A 10,150-nucleotide genomic window follows, 5' to 3' on the forward strand; every position below is an offset into this window, starting at 1 on the left:
TTTTTAGTTTAGACCTGAATTCTGTTGGACTTGTTATGGATCTTAGTTCCGGAGGGAGTTTACTCCAAGCCTTCGGCCCAGATACTCCGAAAGCGCGATCACCAAACTTAGTTTTTGGCTTGCGCTGGTTCCATCAGTCTGCCTTCAGCTGATGATGTTTACCATTTATCTTCATTCATTCCCGGAAACAAATGTGAAATTCAAATAAAATTTAGCCCTAAATCGGGAATACCTCCTAGTGGGACAGTCAACACATTTTACAAATGTATTACTATATGTATATCCTGTACTAAATAAATAATAGATGTATTTAAAAACGTGTATTTAATACTAAAGCAGTAACTTTGTAAATAAATAAAAAATATATATATATTTCAGGTAAAATAATTATGTCGCGCTTTTGAGGAGTATACATGTAGCTATCCATGTTTGTTAACGCAGTATAGGCAATTACTTTTGCGCCACCTTGTAAGTTTAAACCAGTGTTCTTCAACCTTTTTACGCTTTTGGAATGTGGACCGGCGAAAACATGAGAATTATTTGGCAGACTGACTGAGGCGTAATATTGGGCATGCGATGGCTAACTATGCAACTTAAATAATAAGAGTCTCAATTTTTCGAGTCGGACGTGTCGGACTGTGCTCTGCATCGCAATTATCTGATATGGCGACCAGATCAACAAAAGACCTCACGGAACGAATAGGAGGACTAAAAGTTCAAATAAAGGAGCTCAACAACAAAATTGGTGAGCAATCCATCATTATTGTCACACAAAACTCTACCGTCGCTAATCTATCGGCAAAGATAGTAGCACTAGAGGCGGCATACCGTACGGAGGGGCGCGCAACCAGCGATCCGGGTGCCCAACCCGCCCCGCCCGCCACACCTGCGGACAATATCCCGACACCATCGAAAATTCATAATAAATAAGTGAAAAATGTAATTTTCTTTTATCTAGAATAAAAAATAAAATAAAAAAAACACCTTTCTTAGGTCTATAGAAGCAAATATAGATTTTGCCATTGACAAATTGAATGCGAAAGGGAACTACAGGTCCTTTAAAATTGGCGTTTCTCAAGAAAAAGAAGAAACATTCTTAAACGCAGCAAATTGGCCGGCAGGAATTTCAATTTCATAATATAAATTCCTTGGAAAAAGCGTGCCGACTTAATGGCGATACTAGAACTAAAATATCAAAAGGTTCGTGGCCTAAATACGAAAATAGATGAATTTTCAAGAAATGTTATTTCACAAAATTCAGAAGTAATTTTTTTATTATTTTTTTATTAGTGTCTATTTAATAAGGTGTGATGAGATTTACATTATATAAAAATCTATAATATTTCATTCATATAGTTTCTTCTTAGTCCTCCTCACTAGGTAGTCCTGTGCTGAGGCGGACTGGTAGATTTTTTTGATTTTCTTTTATTTAGTTTCTATGATGTTTTTAGTACATTTTCTAGTATGTCTGCATCAATTTCTTTCACCCATGTTTTGATTTTTTCCTTAAGCTTATTTATCTTTTCTATCTTTTTCAAACTTGGAGGAAGGATATTGTAAAGTTTGGTTGCCAGATATATGTGGTTTCTTTGGCCAAATATGTCTTGAATTTTGGAACATCTTGTATATCCCTTTTTGAGGCTCTTGTATCATGTATCCGAGTTTCATTAGGAGATTTTCTGTTTTTAAAATGATGTATTAAAATATTCTTGGCATATATTTGTTTTAAATTTAGAATATCAAAACACTTGAAAATATCTTTTGAGGAGGTTCTGATGGGTAATTTTAGTATGGTTTTTATAATGCTCTTTTGAGCAATATCTAAGTGGTTCATATTATTAGCTGTAGCAGATCTCCATACTAGAATTCCGTACTCAAGACGGGAATGAACTAAAGCGTAAAATAATTTTTTGAGGTCTTTCCTAGGTAGTATGTTTCTTAGGTTTTTGAAGAAATATACAAGTCTCGTAAGCTTTTTAGTGAGTTCATTTATGTGTATGTCCCATCTAAGGTTTTCGTCTATTTCCACTCCTAGATACTTAATACTTTTTGCCTTTGTTATAATAGGGCAAGAGCAATGTGACTTATTGTTTTGACACTTGTGCAATTTTAGAGTGTATTCTTTACCCGGTTGACCTCTTGAGTTTATTGAAAAGGCTAGATAATTAGTTTTAATTATATTGAGCGTAAAAGAATTCATCCGAAGCCAATTTTGAAGTGCAGTTAGTCCATGTTCAGCCTCTTTATAAGTGTCCATCCAGTCCTTTTCGTGGAATAACATAACAGTATCATCGGCAAAACTAATTATATTTCCATTGATGGGAAGTTTGGTAATTTCATTTATATAGATGAGAAATAAGATTGGTCCCAAGACACTTCCTTGAGGGACGCCGTAGTTTATTGGAAGAGGATTGCTTTTTTGTTGGCCTATTTGTACTTGTTGTGTTCGTCCTGTCAAGTAAGTCATCAATAAATTTAGTGGAGTGCCAGATATGCCAATTTTCTTAAGTTTTGTGAGAAGAATTTTATGATCTATTGTGTCAAAGGCTTTTTTTAGGTCTATAAAAACAGCCAGACATTTTTTTCCACCGTCTAAATTTTTTATGGCTATTCTTGTTAAATGTTCAATTGCTTTGACAGAAACATGGTTGCAAACCTCTGTTTTTGATAAGGAACTGTTTACCGATCAATAATAAGTATCAAGTGTAACAGTCGATTGTTTCAACTCTGCGTTATAAAACTAGTTAATCCACAATAAATCACTGCAATAAATAATTTCTCGGTGGTATCTCAATAACTATTGCCATTCGAAACCGTTGGTGTTTTTAAACCGTACTCTGTGCAAACATTATTATAAATTTAAAACGAAAAGTGACATTTACTCACGACACTGAGTGAGCTGAATATACATTTATAATAGTAGTTCCCGCTTAGTGCTGCAGGGTTGTCAAAACTTAATTCTTGTCTAAAATTAAAAAATAATATTTATTTTATTGTCATTATGAATAATAACGATAGTGCCGTGTCATCATTAAATATGGCGACAGAATCAATTAGTGCCCTCCATAAAGCCATCACCGATCCTGCACTTAAAATCACCAGGGATCAAATGACAAAAATATTGTCACTACTATCAACCGCCTCTGGAAACATGACAGACGTAGGAGTGAAGGTGGGGATTCTCGTGGGTAAAATTGATACTTATGAAAGGACAATTGATAAGAAACAAAATCCAGTAAACTGCTCTCCAATAAATGATTTGCTCGCGGAAGCAGAAGAAAGAAAAATCCGATCGAAGAATATCACTCTCTTTAATGTTCCGGAGAGCATCTCGGAATCTACTGCAACGACTATCGCAATGGATAAAGAAAAAGTCGTTTCAGTAATAAGTGATATTAATAGCGAAATCATACCAAATGTCGTTAAGATGTATCGACTGGGTGTACAAAGAGTTAACAAAACAAGACCAATTAAGATCGAATTTAAGGAATCTGTATCGGCGCGTGAGGTTTTATCAAGAAGTGCAAGAATCAAAAATGGTATCAAGGCCAGTAATGATCAAACTAATTTGCAGAGGGCTCAACTTCAGGATTTACGAAACGAACTTGACACGAGGAAGAAAAACGGTGAAACAAATATCACAATCAAATACGTAAACTCAGTCCCAAAAATTATAAACTGTGTACCAAAAAACTACGACAGCAAATAATAAAGTGCTATTATCAAAATGTGAGAGGGATCCGCACCAAACTTCCCATTTTGGTAGCATCGGCAGCAACCATCAGCAGTGATATTTTCTTTTTATCCGAAACATGGCTTGACTCTGGAATTAAATCTGCTGAATTAGGCTTCCCTAATTTTAATATATACCGCACGGACAGAAATTCTAAAACAAGTGCCAAAACACGAGGGGGTGGTGTAGCCATTACTATCTCAAAAAATCTCAGTTCCTCAAAAATATCCACGAAGAACCCAAGCATCGAGCAAATTTTTGTCAAAGTGAACACTTCTGGCGGAAAAATAATAGTGGGATGTGCGTACCTACCTCCAAATTCTGACGTTCAATGCTACAACAATCACTGTGAAGAGGTTGAATCAATTTGCGCCCAATACCCTCATACAAAATTACTTCTAGTTGGTGATTACAACCTGCCACATTACAACTGGTGTAATATAAGTACTGACAATTATTGTTCCAATGTTAAAATTCGTGAAGTTAGAGATATGGCCCTGTTCTTGGGACTAACTCAGTGTAATTGTGTTCATAATATAGGTGGCCGTACATTGGACTTGGTCTTGTCTAATGTGTCTGATATATGTGTTGTGAGAAGTACAGAAATACTTTTGCCCGTCGATGTTTACCATCCGCCACTAGAAATATGTATGTCTAATCTTAAACCAATTCCCACTGTAAAAAAGATAGAAGAAACTCGCAATTTCAAAAAAGCAGACTATGTTCAAATTTCTAACTTTCTTAAACAGAGTGACTGGTCATTTTTAGATACTGATGCTGATATTAATGTACAGCTTGTAAAATTTTACTCCATTGTTAATTCTGCAATCAAAAAATTTGTACCTTTGACAGTTTATAGGGAAACTGAATTTCCGAAATGGTTCTCAAAAGAACTGATTGACTTAATTTACGTCAAAAAAATATCGCACAAGAGGTTCAAACAAAGTCGCCTGGCTATCGATTATACTGCCTTTCAAAAAATGAGGGCAGAATGTAATAAGCTCTCTACTAAATGTTATAACAGTTACATGAGTGTTGTCGAAAGCTCTCTCATAGAGGACTCAAATTTCTTTTGGAAATATATTAAATCCCAAAAAGAAAATGGAACTTATATACCTAGTACTATGTCATTCGATTGTAAACAATCACAAAATTTACAGGAAACTGTTAATCTGTTTGCTGAGTTTTTTGGTGGTGTATATGTTAGTAATAGTGTAGACAGTAAGTACTCTTGTTCTAATTTGGTTGAAAACCTTGATATATCTGACTGTACAGTAACTATAGAGGACGTTATGTCTAAGCTGAAGAGTCTCGATTCACGCAAATCCTCAGGACCCGATAAAGTTCCACCTAGATTCCTAGTTAATTGTATGCATTCATTGTCACATCCCATATATAAGTTATTTATGAAGTCACTCTCATCAGGTGTGTTTCCTGACCTTTGGAAGTTTAGTCATTTGACGCCTATTTTCAAAAAAGGAAATAAGAGCGAAGTAACAAATTATAGGCCAATAGGCATAATGTCTACTTTACCCAAACTTTTCGAAAGCCTAGTACTAGACAAGTTGATATCTCAATTTAAACGAGTAATCTCACCAATTCAACATGGATTTATTAAAGGAAGATCAACGCTTTCCAATTTAATATTATTCACTAATGATATCGTTAATGGCTTTATCACATCATATCAAACTGACTCCATATATACTGACTTCAGTAAAGCATTTGATAAAGTAAACCACAGAATCTTAATACGTAAATTAAAATTGTTGGGAGTGAGAGGGAGCATGTTTGAATGGTTTAAGAGCTATCTGTTGGGAAGGTACTTAGCGGTAAAGGTTGATTCATTCACTTCTTACAAATTTGCGGCATCAAGTGGAGTACCGCAGGGATCTCATCTGGGCCCAATATTATTTTGTTTGTTCATCAATGACATAGTAAATATTTTTAGCAAAGTCAAAGTTCTGTTATTTGCTGATGATTTGAAGATCTACAGAATAATTAAAGATGATAATGATCGCGCTATTTTGCAGTCGAATCTGAATAAACTATTTGCTTGGTGTTCAGAAAATGATTTGCAACTAAATATTAGTAAATGCCAGATTATTAGTTTTTACAAAGGTAAAAATCCTCTTCATTTTTCTTATTTCATTAATGGCGCTAATCTTCTTCGAGTTTCACAGATTCTAGATCTCGGTATCTTATTCCACGAAAGTCTACAGTTTAACTTACACATCGATGAAACTACTAGCGATGCAATGAGAATGCTCGGTTTTATTTTGAGAATGGGGGCAAAGTTTAAAAATGTGTTAACTTTAAAACATTTATATTGCTCATTAGTACGAAGTAAAATAGAATATAATTCAACAGTGTGGTCACCGTTCTACAAAGTCCATTCTCAAGCCTTAGAAAAGGTACAAAATAAATTTCTTCGGTACATCAATTTTAAAATGAATATTCCCATCGAATTTATAAATTATAATAACTTACGTACCGAAACCAGACTTCTCAAACTATCGGATAGAAGAGTTCTAACTGATATATTATTTTTATTCAAAATTATCAAATCTCTCATTGACAGCCCTGAATTATTGGAATTAATTTATATGAATGTACCTGCCAGACAAACTCGAAGCATAGACACTTTTAAATGTAACAATAACCTCAATACTAACTACTCTTTGTACTCACCAATTCCAAGAATTCATCACCTTGCAAACAAATATTGTAAACTTATCGACATATTTGGTGTTAATAACTTTGAGAGTTTCAAAAGGCAACTAATTTTAGACCTTTTTGCTAAGTATTAACTTGTAGTATTTATTAGCTTTAAAAAAAGGTCAAGCCTTCATACTTTGATTTACTTTACCATATTATTTTCTAATTACCTTATGAGTAAATTATATTTAGCTATTTTATCCATGTACATGTTACACTTACATATACATATACATATACATATACTGTCAACTTACTATGTAAAAGCCCAATAGGGCGTTAATAAATAAATAAATAATAATACAGTACATCGGCGGGATCGAGACGAGCAGCGAGGGGGAGGGGTACTTCTCGCTGTCCGCAAACCACTTGCATCGTAGAAACAGACGGTGAGCATCTATGGGTAAAGGTAGTTGAATCTAACTTTACCGTACTCATATTTTATTTATTTATTTAATTTCTATATATATATAAATTACAAACAATACAAAACAAAATGAACCTTTGTCTGTCCAACGAAAGGATTGATGTATTGCCAAATTGTGTATTTAGTACATAATATTCTTACAATGGAATGGCGATGCTGTCAAAACAAATTTTGAGAACATTGTTGATTGCATTCGAAGTGACAGGATGGTTTCTTTATCCTTGAAAGGATCGCAAAGATGTGATTTATTACCAGGGTCAATTTGGATAACATTAGTAATTGCATTCAGAACAGATGAATGGTTTCTTTCGGGACATCACAAGTCTGAGATTCTTTCCAGGGCATTTTGGAGAACATTTACAGTTGTATAGTTAGAATTTCCCATAGACATATGAATATTAGTAGACCTGCCCTAAGTGATTAAAAGCGTATTATCCCCACTCCCCATACCGGTTCCATTGGAGCCGGCTGTGCTCGCGTATGGCCTCAAGTGAAATTTGAAAACGTGACGTCATCATTCTTGTGCGAACTATGGTCGAGGCATCATCGGTTCATTTTACGAAATAACATGGCAAAATGTTGACTTGTACTATGAAAACTTGTAAAAATAGATGTGAAAAAGAGAATAAACCCAATTGTCGTATTACATTCCATATATAAGCATTATTTTACTTTATTTTAAGCATATTCACATCGTATAATATAGATCAGTTTTAGAAACATATACTATCACATCGAGAAACGTCTGGACGCGAAACACAAAGCTGGTTGGTTGCTGGGAAGTAAATTATGAACATTTATAAAAGTGTCTTAACTAAATACTTAAACGAAATATTCGACTCTGAAAATAGAACCGATTTTTTTTGCCGAATTTGGACTTCGCAAATTTGTTCATAACGTGGCGAGTAATTTGCGCTCCCATGTAAAAATGTCTATTCATTCAAAAGCAGATTTTACTTTTAAGAAGTAAATGGTGATATTATAATGCGAGATGCCTATTTACTGTCAGATTGATTTATTGACGAATCACAGTCAGCCTTACTCCCATCGTTCTTCAACAGTTGATTTTACCCCTCGCCATTATCTTCTCGTCTATTAATTCCTATGTCTGTGGAATTTCCACATTTATAAATCAGTATAAGACATATGAATCCTTTAGTACTATATTTTTAGAATTTCTTAGGTGATAGAAATTACACATTACTAAACCAGAATATATGCCGTATGACATATGAATTTCTATATGTGTTACGTATTTTTATTGCTCAGACGATAGTGAAATTAGACGCAACTTCTATTGAATAAAAATATTATTATACTGGGTGATTTTAACCTACATAATAAACCTGAGGATGTGTTAAACAACTTTAAATATTTTTGTGGCTCAAATGGATTAAGTCAGCACAGTGAAGTGTTAAACTATGACAATATCCTGGACAAGTAACCTGTCCGTGTGTGAAGTGACTAGAAGCGAAGAGCCGCTAGTCAAGGAAGACCATCATCATCCAACAGTGGCCGTCGCGGCGCGTCTAACGCGAGCTGCTCCATCACATAGCAACTCAAATGGATTAAGTCAGCACAGTGAAGTGTTAAACATTTATGCCAATATCCTGGACAAGTAACCTGTCCGTGTGTGAAGTGACTAGAAGCGAAGAGCCGCTAGTCAAGGAAGACCATCATCATCCAACAGTGGCCGTCGCGGCGCGTCTAACGCGAGCCGCGCCATCACATAGCAACTCAAATGGATTAAGTCAGCACAGTGAAGTGTTAAACAGTTATGACAATATCCTGGACAAGTAACCCGTCCGTGTGTGAAGTGACTAGAAGCGAAGAGCCGCTAGTCAAGGAAGACCATCATCATCCAACAGTGGCCGTCGCGGCGCGTCTAACGCGAGCCGCTCCATCACATAGCAACGGCCACAAAAATCACCGCGCCTGCGCCCGCCCCACCTCGTCTGCACCCACTACCAACTGCTACTCGCAATATGACTTTAAACGTGCTAATATAGAACTATATCAAAACATTCTGTCACATTTTGAGTGGAAATTTCTTAAAAGTATACATTCTGTTGATGTTGCGGTAGAGTATTTTTATAATGTTTTTGATTTATGTGTACCAATTAATACCAGTCAATAAATGTGAGTGCAACCTACCCGGTATGGTTCACAAATTCATTAATTGAAAAAATAAAAACCAAGGAAGCGCATCGCAGAAAGTATAGAGTGCACAAAAATCAATCAGACTACTTATTGTTTTCTGCGATGCGATCCGAGCTCAAAAAAGATATTGTCAAAACTAAACGACAATATTTAAACAGAATTCAGGACGGGATTAAAGACAATGTCAAATGCTTCTGGGATTTTATAAAATCACAGAAAGCTAACTCCAGGTCACACAACGGCCTGAATAGTGGAGACAAATTTATAACGGACTCATCTATCTGTCAGAAATTTGCAGACTACTTTCAATCTTTGTATGATAGTGAAACCCCTAATCTTAGTACAGATTTTACGCGAACAGAGGTCCCATGGAACGTAGGTAACATTTCCCTAATATTAACGAACCTGACAGAGGTAAAAGCTTATATCCGTAAACTGAAGACTGACAAGGCTACAGGGCCGGATGGAATCCCTTCCAGTACTATCATTAGCATAGCGCCAATGATAAGTGAAGCCCTTTGTCACATATTTAATACCAGTATTTTGACTTCTACTTTCCCCCAGATATGGAAACTGACCCGAGTCAGTCCTATTTTCAAGGCTAGTGACAAGACAGACCTGAAAACTACAGACCCGGTAGCCGTATTATCAGTGCTACCAAAACTATTTGAAAAAATGATTTGTGACATATTAAGTGTCCAGATTAGGCCATTCACTGGAGAAAATCAACACAGTTTCCTTCCAAAGAAATCAACAATCACAAATCTGCTTACTTTCTCAAGATTGGTAGCCACCGGTTTAGACTCAAGGCACCAAACAGATGTAGTTTACACTGACTTTGCCAAAGCATTTGACCGTGTTAACCATGATATCCTACCGAGGAAAATATTTAAACTAGGCTTCGACCTACCAACACTAAACTTTTTCTCATCATATTTAAAATCCAGAAACCAATTTGTTTCGGTAAATGGATATAATTCGAAAAAATTCACAGCGAAATGTGGAACTCCTCAAGGGTCTAATCTCGGACCGCTGTTGTTTCTAATACTAATAAATGACATCCAAAACTATGTTAAGAATAGTAAATGTCCATTGTTTGCAGATGACTTTAA

The sequence above is a fragment of the Hesperophylax consimilis genome, chromosome 3 (assembly GCF_061612785.1).
Source record: "Hesperophylax consimilis isolate HC1 chromosome 3, BYU_Hcon_1.0, whole genome shotgun sequence".
NCBI classification, from domain to species: Eukaryota; Metazoa; Arthropoda; class Insecta; order Trichoptera; family Limnephilidae; genus Hesperophylax; species Hesperophylax consimilis.